Raw genomic sequence first — 14,077 nt, forward strand, 5'->3', positions numbered from 1 at the left:
TTCTAGTAGCCACGTTGAAAAAGTTAAACAGGTAAAACTAATTTCAGTAACATATATCGGTTTGCTAGAGCTGCCGTAATGAAGACTACAGACTTGTGGTTTATATGAACAGAAATGTATTTGCCCACAGTTCTGGAAGTTGGAAGTCCAGGATCAGGTGTCCATAGGTTTGGTTTCTTCTGAGGCCTCTCTTCTTGGCTTGTGGATGACTGCCTTTTCCCGTGTCCCCACGTGGTCTTTCCTCTGTAACCAAATCTCTGGGGTTTCTGTGTGTCCACATTTCCTCCTGTCCTAAGGGCTCCAGTCAGATTGGATTAGGGCACACCCTGAGAGCCTCATTTTAATTTAATCAACCCCTTTAAAAGGCGCAGCCTCCAAATAATGGCCCCATTCTGAGGTACTGGGAATTAGGACTTTAACACAGGAATTTTGGGGGAACACAGTTCAGCCCATAAGAATGTATGTTGTTTAGTCTAATATAGCCAAAATGTTATTATTTCAACATAAAATCAATAAAATGTTAATGAAATATTTGCCTTCTTTTCTGTACTAGGGCTTTGAAATCTGATGTGAATATTAGCCCCATTTTATGTTCTCATTAGGTGCATGTGGGTAGTGGTGACCATATCAGACAGTGCAGGTCTAGTGTCAAACCTCCTAATCTCTTGGGAGACCTTGGGATTGTCATAAGGAGGCCTGAGTGAATTCATAAAACATATGCAGTTCCTGAATCAACTAATAAGTAAAAGTATACCTTTTATCACCTGAGGTTCTGGTAAATATTTTGGTATTATAAAGGTTGCTTTCATACTTAGAAAAGTTAAGGAGCATGGTTCTGACTTTCCTAAACTGGCGTTTCTAGAGCCCAAGCTCCGTTAACATGGTGATGGCAGCCTGCAAAATCTTTCCAGCATTTCAGAAAGCCTGGTGGGATCACAGGGGTTGCCATCTAGCTGCTGACATAGTCAGCATCATTGCTTTCAGCTAGCGTTTTAGTACAGTTTTCTGGTGACCTTGTGCTGATCAAACTTTCCAGGTGGTTTTTTATGACACTGTAAGAATTACTGGGGTCATGCCTGGAGAGATGGCCCACAGTTCACCCAAAGGCTCGAGTACAAGCCTTCCAGGGACTCATCTATCAGCCCTGTTATTATTCTCAGGGCTTTGGAGGGTACAGAGGTAGATGAAGTAAGCAAGCACTATTGTGCTTCCTGTGTTGAAGTCAGGGAATAAGAATTTCCTGTGTGCCACAAATAATGCTCCCCACCTGTACAGAATGCCTGGGAAATGCAACACTGGCCATCCTTCAGCTTCTCTGCCTACAGCTGTTCTGCTGGAGGGTCTCTTCCTATTCTCAGAGCAGACAGCCACAAATGGGGCACTGGGGGCCATGACAGGCATCCTTTAGCTCTGGCCTTCTGGTTGTGGGTGGACTCTGCCGTGTCTGGCAGCCCATCCAGCGTTGGATGGCATCAGCAACCTGAAAACCCTTTCTTATGCTGTGCCAGAGTCTACCTCCATGTAATCACACGCTCCCCTCCTATTTCTGCCCCTGAGCACCTATAGACATCTGTCTGTCTGTCCTGCATCCCCATTGCCTACTTCCTCCAGACTCAGCACTTTGAGTTCCTTTGGGTTTCTATGTCATTTTGGAACTTATTCCATTATTGAATTATCCATATTCTTTGGTTTTATGCCTTTATTCCTCTTTAGTTGACCTTTTAGACACTTTTCTAACCATGCCCCCTCCCCCGCTGCCCCAAAACGTCAGGGAAAATAAAGAAGAAGAAATTCAAACCCTTATTTTGCTCCTCTTCAGCAACAGTGGTAGCATGGAAGTTCAGTGGTTGTTTTCATTCCTTCCTGGTAGCCAGTTTCCTCAAATTGGTCAGTATAATCCTGCCTCTTGGAGTGATAGCTGGCTAGATTCTTCTGCCACTTTGGCAGTTATATATTGGTCTGGATTTAAAAGTGATGTTTATTCCATAGCTCTCCTGAATCTGACATTTGTTCTTCTTTCATCCTATACTTCCCTGGGCATGATACCCTTCTTTCCATCAGCTGTGTTAGAAAAATGTTACCATGTGGCAGATGTATCCTTACTTGTTTAATTAATGAGCCAAACAGTTCAGAAACTTAGGTTACAACCAAGGTAGTCTGGCAAGAAATATACATGAATTCAAAGAGGTTTGGGATAATTTTATTAATGATAAAGCCATAAAGAACTCCAAAATATTTTAAGATGCTTGGCACCAGGAACTGTCTCATTTGTCTCCATATCCCCAGCACCACGCAGAGTAATTGACATTGACTAATTGCCCAATAAATGTTCACTGAATGTTGGAGAAGCTGGAGTATTTCCAAAATGAACATATGCTCAAGATATTCTACTAGAAGTTTACAATGTTATCTTTTTACATTTAGATTAGTGATCCATTTTGAGTTAGTTTTGTGTATTGTCCAGGATAGTTTCAAACAGTTGTGAAAAACAATTTGGTTTGATGGTTATCATGAGTAGACTAATATCTGTCAGATCATATAACCCGATAGTCAGCTGGAAACAGTTGGTCACATGAGATTGCCTATCTACATTTTAAATTTGGCTTCAGAGGGAGCAGCCAGCAACTCCCCTCAACCCCCTAAATTTGGGATTGTCCTAATGAAATCTTGGACTGAAGCAGTGCATTTTTAACCAGCCCTCCTCAGGAGATTTGGTTCGTCTGGCACTCAGCCCACACTTTGCTTAACTCTGAGCAAAGGCGTCCGTGGGTGGAGAATCCCACTTCCCCATTCTGGATGCACTAGCACTTTTTCTACTCATCCCCAGTTGTGGAATGTTTAAATTCTTTCTGATTTTCTCCTGTCACTACCATGCTACAGTGAGCATTTTGGGGTACCTAACTATCAATTCTGGAGGACAGATTCCAGCTGTGGCTTTGCTGGGTCAATGTTACAGCCATTTATGCCCCCTCAGATGTTGGGTTGGTCCTGGGTGCTGCCCTGTTACTCCATCACACCCATCTGAAGTCCGGGCTGGTAGGCAGCAGACACTGGGTGTGGGTCGGTTTCTCATATCTTTTTTTTTCAGTCCCTGGTGTTTTTGTCATCCTGCATGGCAGCGGCAATGCTCCAGCTGATCATTTTTATGGGACAGTCCTTCCTTGGTGAGACCCAGATCCCTGTTTAAATCACTTGACAACATAAAGAATATTGTTCTTCATACCACCATTTGCCAAAGCATTTTTTCAAAGGATAGTAACGACTTTTATGTCAAAAAAACAAAACAAAATTCTGAGTTCAAATTAATTTTGGAACATAATTGCGTTTAATGCAGGCTTTTTGTTGCAGGACTTCATGGAGCTTTAGAAGCCCAGGCACACAAGGAGGATGCACTGTTTGGCATTTCCCAAATGTACATGACCACAGAACACTTTTTTTCTCCTGATGTTTAGGAAATGGTGCTATGATATAGATTAGTTTTCTGTGAATAATTTGACTTTATGCCTTCATATGCCTTTTCTCTCTACTCATGTAGAAATTCTTCTTTAGCTTCACATTTTAATAATGGAAGAACTTAGTGATGTTTCATATCTAGAGATTTTTCTCTAGGTCCTTCTCATCGATAAGACATGTTTCAAGATATGGCAAGCCCTAGTTCTGATCTCTGGGGTCCTCACCATTTATAGACTTCCATTAATCCTGTGGTGACTTAATTGTTTTTGTTATATTTTTAGTGGCCTCCTACACTATGGAAGACTTTCTGAAAGCCCATATCTCATGCTAAATTTAGCTGGTTTTTTAACAGCCTTGATTGATTGCTGGTCTTAATGGAAGAAAATGTGATCCTTTCTCTTCCTCCCTTGTTATTAAATTATTACTAATCCGTGACCAGAGGAAGCAGCCACTGCATACGTGGGTGTATTTTTAAAAGTTGTGACACATCATCAAGATGGATATACTTGCCCCTTTAATTCAACAGGCACCTGTTGAATGCCTGTGCATGCAAACATCATGCTGGGCTGGGCCCTGGGGCTTACCCCTTGAAGCTCAGAGCAGAACTCCCAGCCAGGCTCGTCTACCACTGCAGCCACAACCATCCCTACCTGGAGAAAGGGGCTAAAAGAAGCCTATGGGAGTAACAGACATTCTGAAACACCAACCCTCAGGAGAGGAGTAGAAATGGGAGTTGGAATTCAAAGCATAGGTGAGGTTAAAGGGTTTGAACAAAGTCAGCCTGATCTCGGGCTTCTGAAGTCCTGTATAGTGTAACTGCCAAACTGAGGGCCTGTGGCTCTCTGATAGTGAGGGAGGACCCAACTGGAGTATGACTTCCACCTCTGCATGGCCAGCCTGGTGACGTGAAGCACATGTCTTACATCAGGTTCCCAGTTTCCTCTTCTGTAAAATGGAGGCAGCATGGGATTGTAATGAGGATTAATGGAGATCATTTACCTGAAATGCCCCAGCGGGTGCTTAGCACATACTTGATGCTTCTTGTGGGTCCATTACTTTCCCTTACCTATTTTTTTAGGGAATGTGGAGTGTTACCTTGGCTTCTGGTTAAAAGCTAGGTTGGCAAATGCAAGCACACATGCCTCCTATAGTGTTGTCCTGGGCTGGGGTAGTGTTAGGGGGCAGGCAAATAACTGATCACTCTGTGTTCTGAAGATAAGCAATGGGTAAGAAGACAAGGCTGCGGAGGTCAAAGATACAGAAAGATAATTGCCATATATGCTATGCAGCCAATGCCCCTACATCGTGTGATTGTAGAGTGGTTCTTACACTAGGGGGCATAAAATCACCTGAAGGGCTTGTTTAAACAGATCGGGGGGGGCGGGGGCATAGAATCACCTGAAGGGCTTGTTTAAATAGATCATGGGTGGTGGGTATAGCATTTCAGGTGGGGAAGATGAGAAGTTCTGGAGGTGGATGGTGGTGATGGTTGCAGAATAACAAAAATGTACTTAATAGCATAGAACTGGACACTTGAAAATGGTGAAAGTGATACATCTTATATTGCTCTCCCCACCCCATCACAAACAGATTGTTAGGCTTACTCCTTGGAGATTCTGAGTGTGTACCTCTGAGGTGAACGTTAAGAATCTGCATTTGTAACATACCCAGGTGATGCTGCTGGTCTAGGGACCACAGTGTGGAACCCTTGCTGAGTGGGTTGGGAGTGACATTGGGAACTGTTTAGCCAGAAATACTGGGGACCCTTAAGTGGTAATGGAATTGGTTATATCTTTTAGTATGATAGTTCTTATAGATGATAAAGACCTCAGAAAAATGTCACGATGTCCATGCCCGAAGAGTTTCCTCCATGAGCACATGCCCTGAGGGCAGTGACCCTGGCTCCTATTGTCTCTATCTCTCTGTATCTATTTTAATAACTTCTAATCTTGAAATAGTTTAAGACTCATAAGAAGTTATAACTCATAGGAAGTTCTAACTCATAAAAAGTCAAAAATAGTACAGTAGTCCCCCCTTATCCATTGGCAATATATTCTAAGACCCCTAGTAGATGCCTGAAACTGTGGGTAGTCCTGAACCCTTTATCTGCTGTTTTTTCAATCTGATAACTGAGACAGCTACTAAGGGACTAATGGGTAGTAGTGTGAACAGCGTAAATATGCTGGACAAAGGTGTGATTCCCATCCTGGGCAGTATGGCATGAGATTTCATCACACTACTCAGAAAAGCGTGCAATTTAAAACTTGTGAGGATGAGGGGAACTACTCTATAGAAAGATTCAGGTACCCTTTACCCAGCTTTTCCCAATGATAACATCTTACATATATATAGTACATTATCAAAAGTAGGAAACTGTTATTGGTTTAATACTATACATTCGTTTAAAAGAGTGCTCAGCTCAAGACTAGGAATATGTTTTTCAACTACCATTAGCCCCACTTTGGCAAAGCCAGGTGGGATAAGTACTGGGGCTCCTATGGTGGGTGTGCTGCAGTCTTCAGCAGAGCTTGGCTACAGAGGAGAAAGATCTAAACTGGACCGATTTCATATGGTCGTCGCCTGTGGCTTGTGGCTGATCATCTTGTTCTTTGGAATTGACTGTCTCATGAAATAGTGAGTTTCTTGTCACCAGAGAGATTTAAGCAAGAGCCATGGAATCCCAGTCCACAGCACTGAGAGGGAACTTGGACCGTGTGTTCCCTGAGTGTCTTATTCCTTAAAAATCCTGTGATTCTATCAATTGTTTTGTTAGAGTTTGTGGCTGACATTGATTACACTATGAGTCAAGTGACATTCCATGTTGATGTAGTTGCCAAAATGCTCGCCTTACTGGGCTCTGCTCTCATTAGTTTGAGAGAGGAGCTGGGCCACAGAAAAGGGGCTGGAGTCTGCTAGATTAATGAAGATTTGGGATGTATAGTCTGTTTTCACACTGCTGATAAAGACATACCCGAGATTGGGTGAATTATAAAGAACGAGGTTTAACGAACTCACAGTTCCACATGACTGGGGAAGCCTCGCAATCATAGCAGAAACCAAAAGGCATGTCTTACATGGATGGCGGCAGGCAAAGAGAGATAACTTGTGCAGGGGAACTCCTCTTTATAAAACCATCAGATCTCATGAGGCTTACTCACTATCATGAGAACAGCATGGGAAAGACCAATCCCCATGATTCAACTACCTCCCATTGGGTCCCTCCCATGACAGTGAGAATTGTGGTAGCTACAATTCAAGATGAGATTTGGGTGGGGACACAGCCAAACCATATCATTCCACCCCGGCCCCTTCCCAATATCATCTCCTCACATTCCAAAACCAATTATGCCTTCCCAACAGTCCCCCAAAGTCTTAACTCATTTCAGCATTAACTCAAAAGTCCACAGTCTAAAGTCTCATATGGGACAAGGTAAGTCCCTTCCACCTATGAGCCTTTAAAGTTAAAAGCAAGTTAGTTACTTCCCAGACACAATGGGGGTACAGGCATTAGGTAAATATATCCATTCCAAATGGGAAAAATTGGTCAAAACTGAGGGCTAAATGCCCCATGCAAGTCCAGAACCCAGCAAGGAAGTCAAATCTTACAGGTCCGAAATGATCTCCTTTTACTTCATGTCTCGCATCTGGGTCATGCTGATGCAAAAGATAGGCTCCCATGGATTTGGGCAGCTCTGCCCCTGTGGCTTTGCAGGGTATAGCACCCCACCTGGCTGCTTTCGCTGGCTGGCATTGAGTGTCTGTGGCTTTTCCAGGTTCACAGTGCAAGCTGTTGGTGAATCTACCATTCTGGGGTCTGGAGGATGGGGGCCACCTTCTCACAGCTCCACTAAGCAGTGCCCCAGAAAGGATTCTGTATGGAGGTTCTGACCCCAGATTTCCCTTCCATACTGTCCTAGCAGAGGTTCTCCATTGGGGCCCCTGTGAGGGCCCCACCCCTGCAGCAAATTTCTGCCTGGGCATCCAGGCATTTCCATGCATCCTCTGAAATCTAGGCAGAGGTTCTCAAATCTTAATTATTGATTTTGTGCAAGCTGCCAAGGCTTGGGGCTTATACTGTCTGAAGCAACAGCCCAAGCTGTACCTTGGTCCCTTTTAGCCATGACTGGAGTGGCTGGGACACAGGGCATCAAGTCCCTAGGCTGCACAGAGCAGGCGGACCCTGGGCTTGGCCCATGAAACTTTTTTTTCCTCCTGGGCCTTTGGGCCTGCGATGAAGAGGCCTGTCATGAAGACCTCTGACATCCCCTGGAGACATTTTCCCCATTGTTATGGCGATTAACATGTGGCTCCTCAGTACTTATGCAAATTTTTGCAGCCAGCTTGAATTTCTCCTCAGAAAATGGGTTTTTCTTTTCTATTGCATTGTCAGGCCACAACTTTTCCAAACTTTAATATTATGTTTTTCTTTTAAAACTGAATGAATTTAACAGCACCCAAGTCATCTCTTGAATGCTTTGCTGCTTAGAAATTTCTTCCACCAGATACCCTAAGTCATCTCCCTCAAGTTTAAAGTTCCACAAACCTCTAGAGCAGGGGTAAAATGCCTCCAGTCTCTTTGCTAAAACAACAAGAATCACATTTACTCAATTCCCAACAAATTCCTCATCTCCCTGTGAGACCACCTCAGCCTAGATTTCATTGTCCATATCATTATCAGCATTTTGGTCAAAGCTGTTCAACAAGTCTCTAGAAAGTTCCAAACTTTCTCACATTTTCCTGTCTTCTTCTGAGCCCTCCAAACTGTTCCAACCTCTGCCTGTTAGCCAATTTCAAAGTCACGTCCACATTTTCAGATATCTTTATAGTAATACCCCACTCCTGGTACCAGTTTACTGTATTAGTCAGTTTTCACACTGCTGATAAAAACAGCAATACCCCACTCCTGGTACCAATTCACTGTATTAGTCCATTTTTACACTGCTGATGAAGACACTGAGACTGGGTAAATTATAAAGAAAAAGAGATTTAATGGACTCACAGTTCCATGTGGCTGGGGAGGCCTCACAATCATGGTAGAAAACAAAAGGCACGTCTTACATGGATGGCAGCAGGCAAGAGAGAGAACTTGTGCAGGGGAACTCCTCATTATAAAACTATTAGATCTCATGAGACTTACTCACTGTCATGAGGACAGGACAGGAAAGACCTGTCCCCATGATTCAGTTACCTTCCACTGGGTCCCTCCCATGATAGTGAGAATTGTGGAAGCTACAATTCAAGATGAGATTTGGGTGGGGACACAGCCAAACTGTATCATGGGGTTAGAGTTGAGGGAAGGAGAGAACATTCCAGGGATAGGAAATAGCACATGCAAAGGTCCTGTGGCATGGCCTTTATATGTAAAGGAGATATTGATAAACCTTGGTATGAAAGACTATAGGTTTCTGGGTGCAAAGTAATGGTTGAACATGAAGCTGAATTAGACTTGGCCACCAGCTTACTTTGCTGTTGGCAGAATGTTGGTACAGATTGAGCATCCTTAATCTGAAAATCTGAAATCTGAAATGCCCCAAAATCTGAAACTTTTTGAGTGCTGACATGACACCACAAGTGGAAATTCTACACCTTACCTCATGTGATGAGTCACAGTCAAAACTTTATTTCATGCCCAAAATTATTTCAAATATTGTATAAAATTACCTTTATAGGCTATGTGTAGAAGGTGTGTGTAAACATAAATGAATATCAAGTTTAGCTTTGAGTCCCATCCTCAAAATATCTCTTTATTATATGGAGATATTTCAAAATCTGAAAAAATCTAAAATCTGAAAGACTTCTGGTCCCTCACATTTCAATTAAGGGATATGCAACGTGTACTTCTGCAGCTGCTTTGAGAATGCATATCATTGAATAATGTTAGTGGGAGGTTTTAAACTATTTGAAGATCACACAACTGTGAGAGCCCAGCTCCCCTGAAATAGGTAGGGTTGGTCAGTGATTTTTGCCACACACCAAAGCAGCTGCCTTGGTCCCTCAGAGCCCCGGCATTTCTGCCCTGGGTTTGGCCACCCCTGACCTTGGCTGACTTCTCATGGATGCAGCAAAGACCCAGTAGGATGCACCTCTCAAGTGGTTGGCAGCTTTTGCTGGACAGCTTTAGAGTCCTGTGGGTTATTCTGGTTGTTGCTATTCTTAAATATTGAGTGTCCAAAAGATTCATGAACTGTATCTCAGCTGGGTGGGACCCTTTGGGAGAGAAGTGGGGGAATAAGGCAGTCATTAATTGCAAAGAGGAGTTTGGGGACCAGGTTGTCTTATAGGTTTATTTTGAACAACAGGTAGGCTTGATATTGCTGGAAGTGGATAGATTTGGGTTGCCTCTGTCTAGCAGGTGGCTTCCTTTTCCAGTGTGTTGCCCACTGGTCTCATCTATCAGACTCACTTGAGAGTATTTCATTATTCATCTAATAAAGGAGTATATGGGATTCCCAGAGGAGGAGGATCTACTTCTGTACTTGACCTGGGTGAGGACCACTGGGAACATTTGCACCTTTCACTATGGCAAGCTTTGACATGTGAGAGTTTCCAGAAATACAGAGATTCTTATTTTAATCCTTTTTCTTTTTAACTGCAGAAAGAAAATAATATTGGGATAGAATAACTGCAGGGAGTAGAGAGATGAGAAAACATTAGAAAAAATAGTACAGAAGTAGAGCTGGATGAGAATCCAAGTTATGAGAACCTACTGATGAGGGACATACAGAAATAAAAAGCCCAAATTCAGGGTTCTAAATCAGGGCTCACATGAGGCTGTTTGTATTGCATGGTAGAAATATATCCAGGAACAGTGGGCCTTTTATAAATTAAGCCTGCCATTCTCCAATTGCTTAAGACACTGAGGCCCATCAGGCCAGAAGCATATGATCCACTTTTTCTGAGAAGGAACTTTCACTTTAGGAGGGGTAATTTAGAAGAGAAGAACAGGCCCAGTGGATAGTCCCTTATGGGAGTCATCTCAGCAGAGGCCCTTTTGTGGGGCAGGAGGGATTGCATAGCAATACTGCATGCCCAGAGTTGTTGTTCCCAGGCTAGGGTCCAACTCAGGGCAGGGAGGTCTACTGGAGGCAGCGTATCACACACTGGTTGTTCAAGAGATGGAGAGAGAGAGTGCAAAATCTGAGCTGTGCTTATGGGAAACTCAGAGTCTCACAAAACTACACCTATGCTGCCCATGGTTTATGTTTAATAAATGAAATGATGATTAAGATAAGACAACTGGACAAAAAGGCTGGGCCTTCTTGGGTGGGTATTGAGTGGGAAGTGATTCAAGTGGCCAGACACGCCGTTTGGACATTAGCTGGAAGTGGGGCTGGACACGATGAACTAGAGCCCACTTGTGGTCCCATCATTCAGGCCTGTGGCTTTCATTTGAGACCAGTGGTTCTTAAACTTTTGCAGGTATCAGAATCACCTGGAGGACTTGCTGAAGCACAAATTGCTTGGCCTCACCCCAGCGTTTCTGATTCAGTGGGTCTGGGGCTGGGGCTAGGAGTGCATTTCTAAGCACTTCCTGGAGATACTGATGCTGCTGGTCCTGGGACCACACTCTGAGATATAGTAATCTAGACCACAAAGGAGGTCTGGATCCTGGGGAGGGAATCTGCTTTCTGCTTTCCTAGGCACTAGGAAGGCAAGGAGATACTTGGGGCTGGAAGGTGGCAGGGGAGCATGGAAGGGAGGAGTCCTTGTCCGTCATGTCTCACCATCTGAGGAGCTGTCATCCTTTATTCATCCTGCCCTTCTGCTTGCTCTCAGTCTCAGAAATTCCAAAAGACAGCTTATGACCCTGCATTTTTGGTTAAAGAAAGAAGGGAACTGAACTGTCTGCTCTATGAATTCTGGGCTACTGAGGATCATGGGGATTTTGTAAATTATTTTGGTAGCCTGTTGAGTTTTGTCTCGGTGTTTCAGCAGAATCCAAGACATGTGACATGGACCATTAACATTGAGCTGCCACCTCCTGGATCCTGCCCTGTAAACATGCCCGGGGGTCTCTGAGGATGGATGTGTGTCCTTCACACACCAAGTGTGTTAGAGACAACAGAAAGCATTGTTTTTTTTCCTGTGTTCTGGTGAAAGTCTTTTCTTTCTTTCCCTTGTGTTTCTTCGAGGGAGCTTGAGTGGCAGGATTATTATTAAGAGTACTTTTTAAGTTCCCAACAATTAGATAAGAAATGAACAGAATGGGAGTTCACATTTTACCCTCAAGAAAATGACCTTAGGAAGGCCTTACTGTGGGGTGGTTAAGAGCATGGCCTGGATTTGGAATGCCTGGATTGGGAATCCTTGTTTTGTCACTTCATCACTGTGTGATCCTAAGCCAGTGATGTGACCTCCCTGCACTTCAGTTTCCTCACCTATAAAGTTGGGATAATACTAGAACATATTTAGTAGGATTGCTGTAAGGACCAAATAAGATAATACATCTCATGCAATTAGAAATGGACCTGTCACTTACAGAAAGAAGGCAGTACATTTTAGTTCTTACTGTAAGACTGAGACATCCAAAGACGTCTCATACTGTAAAGTGTGATATTTGTGTATATACTTTTTAAGGAATACAATCCTTAGTTTTCCTACCTACTCCAGGTTATGTTTTGTAGATGCTAACAGTAGTGTACATTCTAGAGAAAATCAGCTGGAGGGAGGAAAATGGTATAGTTCTAAAATTCTTTAAGCCTCATTTAATTTTTTACTTGTTACTGCTTTCATCATCACCTCTCGCTCTAATTTTCCAATAAGCCTGAAAAGCATAATGGAGTCATAAATCATGTCTGTAAAATGAAGATGTATACGACTTTGATAAGATCTCACATGTGATGTTAATAACAATACCTTACATACCTGGCCTCACACTTCACATAAACTGTCCCATTTAATCCCTGCAGTGGTCTCATTAGCTTCTGTTAGTCCCATTTTACATTTTGTACAGTGGAGACTTCAGAGAAGTAACTGGCCCAGGCTCCACAGGCGGTTAGTGACAGAGCTGGGATTTTTTTGTGGAGGGGCAGGGGAGACTTTTCTGGTAAAGACCAGAAAACCTGCTAGACAAATTCTAAAAGAACCATAATACTCAGAACTGGGATTTTAACTTCATCTGCTCCTTCAGGGACCACCTTCTTCCCAGTGTGTTTAAACACCTGGCTGGCTTTTCACTTTGGGCTCTCATTCAGATTTATGATTCTGTTTATTGAGAGTGGATGTCCCAGTTACTCTAGCTCGGTAACAAACAACTCCAAAAGTTGGGGCTGTGAAATAATCATTTTACTTTGCTCATGGATTCTGTGGGTTATTAATACTCAGTGTTCCATGACATCCGGGGCCTCAGCAGGGGAGATTCAACCACAGGAGCTAGAGTCACCTGGGGTGTCTTTGCCCACATGTCCCACAGGTGCATGGGTGGGACAGGGACCTCAGATGGGCTGTCAGCCAGAATAACTACATGTGGCCTTTCAGTGTGGTCTTTCTGCCTGGGCTGACTTGGGTTTCCTCAGAGCATGGCAACCCGATTCCTAGTGAGATTTCTGAGAATGCCGTGAAGGTGCCTGGCACTTCTGTGATCTAGCAATAGCTTCAAGGAAGGAAATATATTTTTACATTGAAAGAAGAGAATATGAGCCATGTGTGCCAGGTACGGGGAGCCACCTGTGAAGATTCTGAGTAGAGGCTTAGGTCAGTGTGGACACAGTGGCGGGAGTGGACAAGGACAAGGGATGCTGGGTCATGCATTCACCCCACAAATATTCCATCTGTCTCTGAGCTAGGCAGAATGAGCAGGGCACCAATTTAGTGGCTCTCCTGGATAATCACTTCACATGGGAAGCCTAGGACTCCATATTATGTTCTCATCCCATTGAAAATTTGACCCTTTAAAGATTTATTTATTTTTAGCTCAGGCATTTAAAGTCCCATATACTATCTAAAAAGGGAAAAGTTCATCCCAGTCAATGTCCTGTCTTGCTTATGTTTAAGTCGGATGGGAAGAAAAAAATCCACACCAGGAGAAGATTGGTTGTAAAAGTTTATTTTACATTTATGTGAAGTTTATTTTTGGTCCTGATATTCTTCATAGGGTAGATATTTCTTTTAAGACTGTTAATAGTGTATTTCCTTTTTATTTGCCACTCCCCACCAAAATAAACCCTCTTTTATTTTTGAATCAGCTTCATATCTTCAGAACGTCCAACTTTAAATAATGGTTGGAGACACTCCAGGTTAAGTAGAGAGTAAAATCCTATTGCTTTCTGACCTTTGGGTTAGGATCAAGTGTGGTGTAATAAAATATCAGTCCCAAGAGTCACCTTTGCTGATTTTTTTCCTATTATTCTTTCCTGTTATTCCATATTCATGCAGGTCTTGCAGCCAAGGATTGTTACATTAAGATCCAATCTGAAATTAAAACTTATGGTTTTAACCAATAAGCTATAAAGCTGTTGAACTCCCACTGGGATGTGGTTACCTTTTCCTAAACTTCCTGAGTTGTCTCCTTTTAGCCCCACAGTTGATTTCTTATTGAGCCTTTGGAAAGTTCCTTGCCGTTTCACAGCCATTTCCCGTCAGAGTGGGGATATTGACTATGCAAACCACTTAAGGTCACAGGCGC

The 14,077-nt window shown here is 43.1% G+C and overlaps 1 protein-coding gene and 1 non-coding gene across 3 annotated transcripts in view; one reads left to right on the forward strand and one right to left on the reverse strand.

The window, feature by feature from the left end:
• The window catches only part of ITGA9 (integrin subunit alpha 9), a 388,944-nt gene that overhangs the window by 116,597 nt on the left and 258,270 nt on the right, over window positions 1–14,077 (forward strand). The gene's annotated exons all lie outside the window — the stretch shown is intronic.
• Window positions 12,487–12,549, reverse strand: LOC126949481 (U7 small nuclear RNA). The gene has a single exon (XR_007723766.1). It is a non-coding gene; the product is annotated as a U7 small nuclear RNA (small nuclear RNA).

Source organism: Macaca thibetana, chromosome 2 (assembly GCF_024542745.1).
Source record: "Macaca thibetana thibetana isolate TM-01 chromosome 2, ASM2454274v1, whole genome shotgun sequence".
In the NCBI taxonomy this organism is placed as follows: domain Eukaryota; kingdom Metazoa; phylum Chordata; class Mammalia; order Primates; family Cercopithecidae; genus Macaca; species Macaca thibetana.